This window comes from Mustela nigripes, chromosome 13 (genome assembly GCF_022355385.1).
Source record: "Mustela nigripes isolate SB6536 chromosome 13, MUSNIG.SB6536, whole genome shotgun sequence".
NCBI classification, from domain to species: Eukaryota; Metazoa; Chordata; class Mammalia; order Carnivora; family Mustelidae; genus Mustela; species Mustela nigripes.
Window position 1 is genome coordinate 123,915,068 of NC_081569.1, and position 13,770 is coordinate 123,928,837.

The 13,770-nt window shown below is 39.0% G+C and overlaps 1 pseudogene; it reads right to left on the reverse strand.

The window, feature by feature from the left end:
• Positions 1 to 7,965: 7,965 nt before the first annotated feature.
• Positions 7,966 to 9,878, reverse strand: LOC131999454 (zinc finger protein 346-like; annotated as a pseudogene).
• Positions 9,879 to 13,770: the final 3,892 nt, after the last annotated feature.

Below are 13,770 nucleotides of genomic sequence, written 5' to 3' on the forward strand. Positions count from 1 at the left end.
TCTGAGATGTGATCAGACGTCTGCCTCCAAAATGTAGAGCAGGGCAGAGCACTGGAGAAAGAGCCTGGGAAGGGAGGGGAGAATAACCAGCACGCTACCATAAAACATGGGCTGCACAATGAATACTGTGCTCTATCTAGTTTAAACCCCTTCCTTTTTGACTCCAAGAATAGTTTATCCAAGCCAAACTATCTACTCTTGAAGTTCTGGTGCAGGAGCTCATAATTAGAGATCTCCACAGAGACCAGTATTCAAGGCACTGCCAGTGCTCCTAACCTGGTTGGAAATGGCTGCCGATATCCAAGTATACTTACCCAAGGTGCAGACTGTCTTCCATTTGCTCTTTCACTCCCTTGCATTTCTTTATCCTGCTCTGCCCCAGGAAGCCAATGACCTACTTGTTGGTTGGTTCTGCAGATGAGCAGTACCCATAGGAGTTGGACAGAAAGAAAGAGGAGGGTGTATTCAGGGCATATCTATTACCCTAGCTCCCTCTCTCTTTTCTGTATCAACTCCAATGGGGCTTCTGCTCCTTGTACAGAACGTGCTCTCTCTTTCTCTCTCTCTCTCAGCTGGCTAACTACACCTTCATGGGTAGTATGTGTGTGTTGCCCTGTTACTGTCTCCTGAGTATTGCTCACCAAGTGTTGCTTCCCTATTTTCTGTCAACATCTTCGTAAATGGTCACTTTAGTAAACTCTCACCAATAGACCCAGTTTGAGGCATAATCATCTGTTTCCTACTAGGACCCTACCTGACTGACAAACCAATACTACAGAGATACACATCATTGAGAGAAGGAAAAAGAAATAGTCTGCCCATGGGAAATGAAAACAGACTTATGGAAACTTGAGATGCTACTCTTTACAAAGCTGTATAATTTGTTTAATTAAGGTCTAAAGCCATAGAAGCTATTAGATTCCAGATAAGTCTTCATGAGTAGTGTCATACCATGTATAAACCAGAAAAGAAATTCTCAATTATTCTCTCTTCCTTGCCCTGGGATCCCATGCTTTCTCGTTTCTTATTTTCTAAAACAGGAGGAGGAAAGTCTTCACTTTCCTCAAGTGCCACTACAATCAGACAGTGAAAGGATTAATGAAAGCTTATGTACATAATGATCCACAATCTCCTTAGATTATTTAATGGAAATCACAAGCCATTCATGACACACAAGCACTCTTAAAAGCACTCTGGGGAGTTATTCGTAAGAATGCTGTGGCCAGAAGGTAAAGGCTTACAAGGGCTTGTTGAGGTGCAATTTGGAATGTGTGAGATGTGTAGTTTGAGTTAGCAAAAAATATGGGAACTAGGGGATTGCCGTAATAAATCACCAAAAAGTAGAGAAAATGCTATAAAAATGATGGCCAAGTCAAGGGATATTCACTGTCCTCCAGAGTGTGGATTTCAAATTTTGCCCTGCAAATTCAGCAATTCTTAACATATTCTTTGATATGCTTATAATTATTTCTTTATTACACAGTCCATATATTTTATATTTAACCAGATGTTTTCTCCATCCAGAGGCACAACTGTCTTCTACCTTTTCCCTCCCATGACTCAGTGGAATTCTGCCAGGTGAACAAGGAAAGTTTGGCTCTTTCATCCTTGCACAACTATGCTAGCCACACCATAGGCAAGAGCTGAACACTCGCTAATATATTATTTCCACATCTTAATTGAAACAACTTGTGTCTGGAGAAGTTTTAAGAAAAGTGCATTTAGGTGACACATTTGTAAACACTGAGACCGCTCTGAAGGGGCAACTATTTTCATGGAGTATGCAGGGGCAAGGCGCGTCTGGGGGTATTTTGTTCCATCCATAGAAGAAACAGCTTCATGGTCAGTCATGGACTAGATATCGCTTAGGAATCTTTTAAGGCATTTTAACTGTTCAAAGCTCTGTTGAGATACGAATAACAAGTCATCATTTGGACAAATAGGGGCAATACAGTCTCAAGTTGGTTGAAGCTGGAAAACTGGAGTTTACTGAGTTTGCTTATTCAGATCACGTTTATTTCTTCATGATGTTCTAACCATTACCACGCCAGGACTTACACTGACTAATGTCATTTGACTATGTCATATCTTAAATCCCAGTGTATGAAATTTTATCTTCAGTTTTAACATATTTTTAAATACTTTATTTAAACCTTATGAAGCCATGATCCTTATCTTATCCCCATTTGATAGTGTCACTCAGGCTAAGTGAATTGGCTAAGAATACACAGCTAGGAAAGTAGCAGAACAAAATTTAAAGCCAAGTTTCTCAAACCTAAGTTGTGGCCCATTTTTACCATGCAGGCAATTCCTACTTTTGGCCAAAGTGCTTCTCTTCTTGATGTACAATTTGGGGATGTCAAGCCATCCTGAACTTATATTTATATTTAAGTACTTAAATATAAGTACAACACAATTCGTAGGCAAAGAACCTCCAAATATACAGGATGTTCCTGGAAAGTGCTGTTTGAGTGAGATATAAAGAGATGCTTTCTGCTCTGTTTCATTTGCTCATTTTCTAACACAACTCAAAATAAATTATTTTGGCCTACATCTCAATCTATTTGAAATAAAATAAAATATGTGTCTTATGCTTTAATTTGAGGGGGTATAATAAAATAAGAATATGGGACATAAGGCCCAGATTCACCCTCTTCCCTGTTTCAAAAGTTCAATTGGTCTCTTAGCTACTGTCCTCATCACATCGAAATGCCTTCTACAGAGATGGATGTTTCATCATGAAGTCTTCTATTGCTGGCTATGGCTTATCTTTATGAATCCCCTGGGCAAAATGCATTCTCCAAGTGCATCTTTCTTTCTAATTCTTCCCAGCAAATGTTGTAAGTGGGTAGTTTTATCTGACCACTTGCCCCTAGAGTGTGATCATATTCTGCAATCTCTGAGTCCCAGGAGAACTCAGGAATCCCAACATTGAAATGGGCATTGGACCAAGGCAAAAAAGCAGCTGAGGTACTAGGGGAAAGAGACAAGATGGAAAGGGACACTTTATGATGCGCAGCCCATATCTGAAACTTTTAGTGCTTCAGTGGGAATTCAAGTCCGTCAGTGATTCTTCTGCTTATTTTCCTGGAGTGGTAAAAGAACAGGGAGGGTTGAGCCTCTTGTAACTAAAGGAAACTAACATCAACATGAAAAGGTATTAAAGCACCAAGAGGGAATGCAATAGTGTGATCCAGTCAAATTTTCAATTCTGCCTCAAGTATTTCGTAACTCACACTGCAACATTCTAGAGAATGGATTACTTTACTTACAGATGAAAGCCACACTAAGGATGACAGATAAACAGAAACACAAAGTGAATTTCTGATCAAAACCCAATAGGGTGATATAGACCCACAAATGAGTGGTGGAAAAGAAAAGTCAAAGGCCTCTTTGAAATAAGAACATATTAAATATCAGTTGTTGATTTTTTTTTCTCTTTCCGCCTGGCGGTGTCTTCAAATAGCAAATGTTTAACCTCAAGTGCTAAGGATTCATTAATTCTCAGGACTTTGGAAAATAAAAATTCAACCCAGAAAAAAAAAATTCAACCCAGATCCAAGAGACGATAGACAAATGCCTTGAAATTTAAAGTGTTTTGGGGCATCCACTGACAAATCACACTTGAGCTATCAATCAATAACTGCCACTCTAAAGAATATTGGAGAACACCAGAGCTGGCAAAAGACCTCCAGGCTCATGTGCTTAAATATATTCAACATGGAAGCAAAAGATTGACAGAAACTTTGTGAATATAAACTCTTTTGACAGTGTTACTTTCATTTCCGAAGCATTTCTGATTTCTGATTTCTGATTTCTGAGCAAACCATGATTTAAGAAGCTCCAGTGTTACTGGTTCTGAGCCACACATCCAATAAGTATCATGGGCCATGAAAATAAGTGGAATCTGCTTTCTACTTTAGCAAATCTCTTTTCTAAACACCAGCTTTCTAAATAGACTAAGTCTTAAGTGTTTTTTTTCTTCCTACCATGGTATTTACTTTTTAGGTGAATATGGTTTGGGTAGTACAACATAAGTGCACAAAACTAGAAAAAAGAAAGAACTGTGTTACTATCCTAAAGAGAATCCATATATTTCAACATATACCTCAAGTTCAGTTTTTATAGTTGATAAAACTAAATTATCAAAGTAAGGTCAAAGGAAAAATGTTTTATAGACACTTCTTTTTATATCCACAGTAGTTAAAGGAACATTTCTGGCATTTTTTTTTCCTGTTTTAAAAGCAATCCATGTAACTTTTTAAATTTGGAAAATACCATACAATCTATTGAAACAAATAATATAATCTATAAATGCATCACCTAATGATTACTATTAATATGTATTATAATTCTTTACAATGTATTTTTTTTACATATATGTTTAATTGGTATGCTATTATAATTTGGAGTTCACAACCCTTTTTTTTTGTTTTTTTTTTAAGTTTTTATTTATTTAGGGGTGCCTGGGTGGCTCAGTAGGTTAAAGCCTCTGCCTTCGGTTCAGGTCATGATCCTGGGGTTCTGGGATCAAGCCCCACATTGGGCTCTCTGCTTAGTGGGGAGTCTGCTTCCCTTCTTTTCTCTCTGCCTGCCTCTCTGCCTCCTTGTGATCTCTCTCTCTCTGTCAAATAAATAAATAAAATCTTAAAAAAAAAAAGGTTTTATTTATTTACTATTTATTTGAGGGGGGAGAGGGAGGGGGAGAAGGAGAGAAAGAATCTCAAGCAGACTCCTCGCTGAGCACAGAGCCTAATGTGGGGCTCTACCTCACAACTCTGAGGTCATGACCTGAGCTGAAATCAAGAGTCACACACTCAACTGACTGAGCCACTTAGGTGCCCCCGCAATCCTTTTAACATGATGAAATGATGCAGTGACCCAACCTAGAGATTTGAGATCTATTCCAGATTCTTTACTTTTCCTTAGATGCCACTCACATTCAAAAAGTCATCAAATACTGCAGATTAAATTGCTTTCAGTCAAATATAGCACTTTATTTCCCCCTCTTTTAACCAGAATGCTACTGCCTTACCTCAAGCTGTATCGTTACTCATCTTGACTATGGAACTAAACCTAATTTAGATCACTAGTCTTGTTTTAAATTTCAACTCATCTTTCATATTACTTACCAAATTATTATTTTTAGTCCATTAAAGATTGTGTTATTCTCCTATTCCACTAATTTTCTATTTTTCTGAAAAAGTGTTGAACTCCTTAATATGGTGTATTAAGTGTATAAACCATCATCATGGTTTCATCTAACCACTCTTTACTCTGGCTATATTCACTCATCCTTCCTTCCTACTATGTTCCAATTATTCTGAGCTGCTTCCATTTCTCCAAACCACCAGGGTAATCTGTGCCTTGCCTAATGCTTTTGATCATTCTATTCCGCAATCAAGGATCATCATTTCCTTTCTGAAAACCTCTCTCACTCTTCTTCTACTTTCCAAGTAGAAGAATCACACTCTCCTTTATACGTCATGCTGTATGTTTTTTCCCTCTATATAATTCTGCCTTCATCTTTTATGTGTTTCTCCTTCCCCTAAGAAATGGTACTTCTTAATGTTAGAAACCATGTCTTATTCATCTTTGTGACCCCAGAATCTAGAGTTCAAACCCCAGTACAAAAGAAATGTTCAAAAATTTCATAAATTAATGAACTATAAGAGTACGTATTACTCTGACTATTCATAAATGTCAATCAAAAACTTGGGCTGAATATCATTTTAACTTAAATATATTATTCCAATTCCTATGCCATGTTCACACTGTATTTATCCATTTTTGACTTTGTTGAACAACCACAAATGAAGGGCAAATTCAGCCTATTTAAAATCCCCATGGAATGACAATTCATAAAATGCTATAAAGAGATGAAACTCAGCAAACACCACAAAGCCATTATGAGAAAATTGTCATGCCCTAAATCTGCTCAGGACTGTGGGGTGCTTAACTGATAGTCACATTTGTTTTGGGATGTTTGCCTAGAAATGTTCTTTTAATAAATGTACTAAATAAGATGCATAATTTAGTTCCTTTTCTGTAGCCTGTTGGCCAACCGCCAACTCCAGCTCCTGCTCCACCTCCCTCCTTTCCTCGTTCCATGATCTCTTACCATCTCTTTCTTGGGTTTGACTCAGCACCAAGGTTACCTGCTGGCCTAGTACAAACAATCTCATTAAAAAGCCATCACAGTTGTGTCTGATGGCTTCATTTCTTCCCCAATGGCTCAATTTATATCTTCCTTTGGAACAAGTGGAGAGCAAGTTCTCTCCAGGATGACTTCATCCAGCTGTACTGCATGTACACTGGCAGATAATAAGATGAATGAGGACACTTGCCTTTGTTGGGTAGACAAAAAAAGATGAAAAGAAGACTAGCTTTCCTAGTCTTCCTCTACTTATCACCATGGAATTTGTTAAGTTCTACTTTCCTTTGGAGGCTATCATGGTCAGTTCTCAAGGTTTCTTTTCTTGCTTTTATATAGCCTCAAGAAAAACTCAATAAGCTGAGAATCAGAAGACCTTGCTTCAAGATGAACTATTGAAAAATTAGTCGGTATGTGGGGAGGGGTCAAGACACACATAGTCTAGGTCCAATGGCAATATAGCCCCAAATCCTAGGTTTGTTAAGTTTCAGTCTGGCTTATGAGAGAAATTATTTGTTTAGATGCTTCCATGACCAAGAGACAAAGCATTAACACGTGAACACAATAGGTAAAGACATTTCCCAGACAAAGGGAAAGGAAATGGGGGGAGAAGAGGCCACAAGAGCAGCTTTGTGCTCCTCTGATTCAGTGACAAGGGGTCTATGATGGTGACACTCCTTGGAATTCTGGCTTGAAAGCTACAAGAAAAAATCCACACCCTGTGAAGTCCCAGGCCATAAAACACAGCAGAATTGGAGAAATCTTGGTTTACGGCCTGGGAAACATCTGTTTTCTCACTGCAGAAACCTCCAATAGTTCTCCTTTCTTTCCCCTAGGGACCCTATCCTGCTCCCTGGTACTCAGGGATCTCCTGGTGGGTGATGGGAAAGGGCACCACAGCAACCTGGGCAGGTGGTCTACTGCACAAGGAGAAGAAGAGGGCTAGTAAAACCAAGGAGCAGTAAAGTACCTCTGAACTGAGCTGGCTGGCATGAGGCAATTTGCCTTTAAGGGCACATAACCATCAAGGGGATTTGTATGTGGGGATTTTACCACATAACTCTGGGTCAGAGCACCTCTGATGGAAGGGAGGAAAAGCCCACCTTGGAGCTTTCCATGATCCCAGTGAGTACTGAGACCTCCTCCAGCTCCAGCTTTTCCCCAGCTGCTGCTGATCCTTTGCACAATTCAGGAACAGTGGAGAAGGAGCAGAAATGATAGCACTGCTCTGCCAGGACTCTATCATTGCTTCAGGAGAATTTACAGTGGGCAGAAAGCTGTATAACTGGCCAGTATCTGGTCCCAGTCTCAGGAAAGCCTGCCTGTTTTGGGAAAAGAGGGAGTATCATGTTAGCTCCAACCTTCTATAAGACAGCCACTTCCAACTGCCCTTTCCCACCTAGGCCAAGGTCTGGTGTGAAAGCTTCAGGTTTCCCAGGAGAGTTCAGTTCTTTAACTGGAAACTGATTCAAAACTGACCTTCAGGGGAAACTCAGGCATAGGGCTTATGACATACAGCCAAGAGAAGCTGGGAATGGGGAAAGCCATCCCCCAAACTAGCACCCTGGGCAGCCCCAAGTCCTCTCAAGATCCATCCTTTTCCCTTATCCTGACCTGCAGGGCCCATTCCAAAGGGGAAGAGCAAGGGTTGATTTGTCTAGATCAATCAGATGCTATCTCTGGCCCATTCCTGCCTTAAGCCTATGAGTTCTCCAGGTATAAGAAAGGAGGAGGAAGGAGCCCAGTGCAGACTGGGTCATGGGAAGCAAGATCACAGCTGGCTCAGCCTCCGATGCTGGACAGAAACACCTCTAGTTTTCCAAGGGGGTGAAGTCTTTCTAAAATGGCTGCTTTTGCATTGGAATCTAGCCCAGATGTGATGCCATTGGCTTGGTGACTGGCTCTTGTGTTTGAAGTCACTGACATGAACTTGATACTATTCTATAGAGTTCAGGACTATCTTATATATCTTGCAGGGGTAGCCCTTCCCAGCTGATGAGTCAGGACAGTTGGCCGACCAGCCGCTCATAGTGTGCCATGAGTTTGAGCTTGATTTCCTATTTCCTGTGTTTCTTGCCCACATAACGTTGTGGAGCCATGACAGGGTCTTTGAAAGTCACCTGGCAGAAGCTGCAGAACTTGTCTTGGTCTATCAGCTCTATTCTGGTGCAAGCCTTCTACACTAATGGACTGCTGCTTCAGCTTTATGTTCTTTGCATGGATCTTCCCCCTGGGCCACAACAGTGGATGAAAAGGTCATGCTACAAATGGGGCAGCACTGGTTCTTGTCTTTGCTTCTGCAGGTCTTCTGATCTGCATATAGCTTCTTTGTTTCCCCCTTTAACACCTCCATTCCATGATTGCTAAGAAGACATTCGCTTTGTTGGCACGTTTTTTTGTTTGTTTGTTTGTTTTGTTTTTGTTTTTGGGGGGGTTTTTTTGCCTGGAAGTGTGCCAGCTTCTGGTATTCAGAAATGAGCAAGTCAACAGACAGGAGTTCTGAATCATGTGCTCCACTTTCTCCCTCCCCACTGATTGGGCCCAGGAGACTGCTGCCCACAGGCAGTGCGCCCTCTAGCAGTTGAGGTGTGGCCCATCCTGTTCCCGTCCCCGCTGCTCTGAGCTCTTTCTTGTATGGCCTGGGCCCTCCAGGGTCCTCGGACCCCATGGTACACAACCAAGGACACTCCATCTTTCCCGCAAGCCTGAATCAGCTGGCAGCCACTCATTACCCTTGGTCTCTACTTTCTGCATCTTTAAAAGAAAAAATTAATATATAATAAGCACTGCCTAGCAGCACCCCCACCCAACACACACCATCATTTGACCTCCTTACAAGATGAGTATGTCAGAATAACCTGAATTCTGTTATTCTCCTTTCTAGTTGAGAATGTGCGTATTCTTTGAATTTAGTAACTAAGAGAATCTCCTATCTTTTCATCCTGAAAAACCAATTAAAATCCATTTTCCGTAGAATTTAAGGGCTTGGAATGGTAGTCATAGTCCAGGACTGGGATAACTTCTGGGGAATAATTCTTCACAGCTCTGCCAAACCAATCTCTTACTTGTTTAAGGGGATGGAGCTCAAGAGTCTGGGAATCTAGGAAGCCTGGCTAAAATAATGATGTAAGATAAAAATCGGGTACATCTTTAATAAAAGCTAATATTAATAATTGTCACTTGCAAAAAAACACATTATCTGCCTTAGATAATTTAATCCTTCCAGCAAACCTCTGAAGAAAACTCTGTTGTTTTCAGTGTCTTGCAGTTGATGAAACTATATCAGAATAACTGTGAGGGCTTGGCCATGTTACTCGGCCTCTTCAAGTTCCAGAGATAGAACCCAAGCCCAGGTTTATCTCCCTCAAAGCCCATTCTCTCAACCACAGCAGCTTCTCTTATCCATACCTAAACCACATCTGGCTTTATCAACAGGGAGTGCAGGAATAAAGACATACACTAACTTCAGAAACTGACCTGTAATGAACAGCATCATGTCAGTGCCTATTAGAGTACTTATTTCCCTTACATTTCTTCAGGACTGTGAATCTTTATATCCATCTTTCCTCCCTGGATTGCAATTCAGCCTTGGCTTGCCATGATTTCTTTTCCAGCTGCTAACCTGTGCACCGTGGCACTGCATGCTGTCTGGCTGTCCCATGGAGAGGAGGCTGTGCAGAGCATGGCATGTGACAAAATACAGGACATTTCTCTGAATGAGCATTATTCATTTCTGTCGGTTAAATTCAAGGCAGCAGCTTGCATTTCTCTCACTGGGCTGCTAAGAACTGCAGAGCACGAGACATTTTAAAAACCAAACTGCTATGCTGCATTCTCCCACAATGAGAAAGACATGTCAGTTCATTTCAGGGAGAACTCTTGGGGGCAGAAGTTTTGTAAACACCCTCCAGTGGCCCCTGGGTCCTAATTTAAAATACTTCTGTTCTATTTTATGCCAGCACTTGCTATTTTGTCTCTGAACCAAACTGATGGTTTATCTTCAGTAAGGAAGAGAGGGAGAGATGGTCATTTTGTTTTTATTCTTTCTTGAACAATGGACTCAACCTCAAAGGTTCCTCAAGTTGTAAAAAGGTCAGGGTAGAGCAGATTTCTCCAAAATATGATTGTTTCTATTTATAAAATGTTACTGTGTTGCACATTAAACCTATTTGTGTCCCTCGCATTTCCATATGAATTTGAAGATCAGCTTTTCAAATCCTCCCAAAAAGAGAGTGCTTTGAATCTGTAGATCAATTTGAAGAATAACGTCATCTTTAAGATACTATCTTCTGCTCTACGAACATGGATGTCTTTCTATTCATTTATTCTTTTTCAATTTCATTCAACAATGTTTTATGGATTTTAATGTAAAAGTTTCACAGACTTCTGTTTACTTCATTCATATAGTTTATTCCATTTGACACTGTTGTAAGTAAATCCTTTTCTTAATTTCATTTTTAGAATGTTCATGGTTAGTGTATAGAAATACTAAACATTTTTGTATATTGATCTTGTATCTTGAAATCTTGCTGAAAATTTTTTTTTATTGATTCTGGTAGTTCTTCATGGATTCTTGAGGATTTTCTACATATAAAATCATCACTTGAGAATAGAGGGTTCTTATTTCCAACTTAGATGCCTGCTTGCTCACTTGCTTGCTTGCTTTTTTTCCTTTCTTTTCTCCCTTCTGTCCTTCCTTCCTTTCTTCCTTCCTCCCTTTCCTCTAATCGGTATCTGAGATGAAAACAGTTTTAATTCGCCATTTCCAACCTCTATGCTATTTACTTCTTTTTCTTTTCTAAATGCCCGGTTAGAATATGCAGTGAGAGCGGACATCTTGTCTTGTTTTGATCTGGCGCCGAGAAAATATTCAGTCTTTCACCATTGAGTATGCTGTCAGTTGTAGGTTTTCCTGGAAGTTTTCTTCTATTTCTAGGTCAATGACTGTTTTCGTCATGAAACAGTGTTTGATTTTGTCAAATTACTTTTCTACATTTATTGAAATTACCATGTAGTTTATGTCCTTTATTCTATTATGACATATTATGCTGACTGTTTTTCACATGTTAAATCAATCTAGCATTCTCTGAATAAATCCCACTTGGTCATTATATATATAATCCTTTTTGTATTCTGCAGGATTCAGTTAACTAGCATTTTGTTGAGGATTTTGTGTTGCTATTTGTAATGGATACTGGTCTTTAATTTTCTTTTTCCTGTAATATCTTTGGTATTGGCATCAGAGTAATTGTTCTTTGATTTTTTTTTTTTTTTTTGGAAGAGTTTGTGAAGAATTGGCATTATTTGTTCTTTAAGTATTTGCCAGAATTCATCAGTGAATTCTAGATTTTTCCTCAGAGGAAGGTGTTAATGTACGAATTTTTACATTTGTTTTAGGGCTATTCAGATTTTCTATTCTTGAGTTTTAGTAGCTTGCATTTTCCTGGGGTTTTGCCCCTTTCATCTAAATTACCTAACTTGTTGATATTCAGTTGTTCATAGTGTCCTCGTATAATCATATTTATTTCTGTAAGGTAGGTAATGATGTTTTCTTCTTAATTCCTCACTTAACAACTTGAAACTTCTGCATTTTTTTTCTTGGTCTATCTGGGCTAGTCAACTTTGTTTATCTTTTCAAAGAAACAAATATGGGTTTTGTTGACTTTTTTCTATTCTCTATTTCATTTATTTCCACTCTAATCTTTATTTCCTTCATTTTTTTTTACTTTGGATTTAGTGTGTATTTTTTCAATTTTTTTAATATTATGTCATTGATTTGAGGTCTTCCTTTTTTGTTCTAACTTTTGAATATAAGTGCTCATAGCTAAAAAAATCTCCCTTTGAGCACGTCTTCAAATCCATTCCATAACTTTTGATATCTTGTATTATCATTTTCTTTCATCTCAAAGTATTTTCTTACTTTTTACATACATTTCTCCTTTGTCCCATTGCTATTTAGAAGTATGTTAATTTCCACATATTTATGAATTTTAAAAAAGTTTAATAATTTTGTTTTTAATTCTAAATTCAGCCCATTGTGGTCAGAGAACACACTTTGTATGATTTCATGCCTTTTAAATTTATTCTGGCTTGTTCTTTGGCATAATATATGGTCTATCCTGGAGAATATTCCATGTGTACTTGAGAAGAATGTGTACTCTGTTGTTGGATGGAGTGTTCTCTGTATGTCTATTAAATTTAATTGGCTTGCTGTGTTGTTCATATCTTTTATTTCCTCGTTGATCTACTGGTTGTTCCATCAATTGTTGGAAATGGGCTATTGAGTTCTACAACTATTATTGTTGAATTATTTGCTTACCCTTCAATTTTATCACTTTTTGCTTCATGCATTCTGGGACTTCATTGTTGGGTGCATATATATTTTATAATGTTATGTCTCCTTGATGGATTGACCCTTTTTGTCATTATAAACGTCTTTTTTAATCTCCAAGAATAATTTTTACCTTAAAGTCTTTTTAATGTAGTCATTAGTGAGGCACTTTTGTTCTCTTTTGTTTACTTTGCATGGTATATCTTTTTTCATCTTTGGAGGGTTTTTTTTTGTTGCTTTTGTTTTGTTTTGTTTTTAGGGAGAAAAAGAGAACATGCATGCACAAGTTGGGGTAGGGGAGGGGGAGAGGGACAGGGAGAGAGAATCTTAAGCAGGCTGTAAGCACAGTGTGGAGCCCAACACAGGGCTCGATTTCACAACCCTGAGATCATGACCTGAGTTGAAATTCCTTGTAAGTTCAATCTCATTTTGTCCTCAAGCTTAAAGTATGATTTTATAGGTAAGCATATAGTTGAATCATATTTGTTTTGATGTAATTCCATCAACTCTGCCTTTTGTTTCTCATTCCCAGATTTTCCTTTGAAGATTTTTGGCCATCTTCTTCTTTGCCTCATCTATGGTGTTAAATGACTGCCACTGATGTGTGTGTGTGTGTGTGTGTGTGTGTGTGTGTGTGTGAGAGAGACAAATATCCTGTGGATAGAACATTCCTCATCAAGTTCTGAGTTATAATGAATAAAGACAGATTCTGCCAATAAAGACAAGATCAGGAAGCTGCTAAACAGATCAAGTAGTAAAAATTCTCTGGGGATGAAGCTTTTTGAGGCTCTCCAAATCCATTCTGCTCCCCCAGTGACTGTTAAGCTGCTGATTTTCACATCTAATACAGTACTCTAAGTTGTTATATTCAAGACCACCAGAGGGTAGCTATTTACTTCTAACCCACTTCTTTCCTGGGGAAGACTTAACCAACACTCATCCAAGTTGCTATCCAAGTGACATGCACTCTTAGACACTCTTCAAGTTCTGAATAAGGAATAATGGCTATTTTGGTTCGAATCTTTTTTTTTTTTTAAGATTTTATTTATTTATTTGACAGACAGAGATCACAAGCAGGCAGAGAGGCAGGCAGAGAGAGGGGGGAAACAGGCTCCGCGCTGAGCAGAGATCCTGATGCGGGGCTCGATTCCAGAACCCTGAGATCACGACCTGAGCCAAATGCAGAGGCCTTAACCCACTGAGCCACCCAGGCGCCCTTGGTTCGAATCTTTAAGTTAGGCCTTGGATGCAGTTTAATTGCTTTACCTTAAAAGAAAGAAAACTT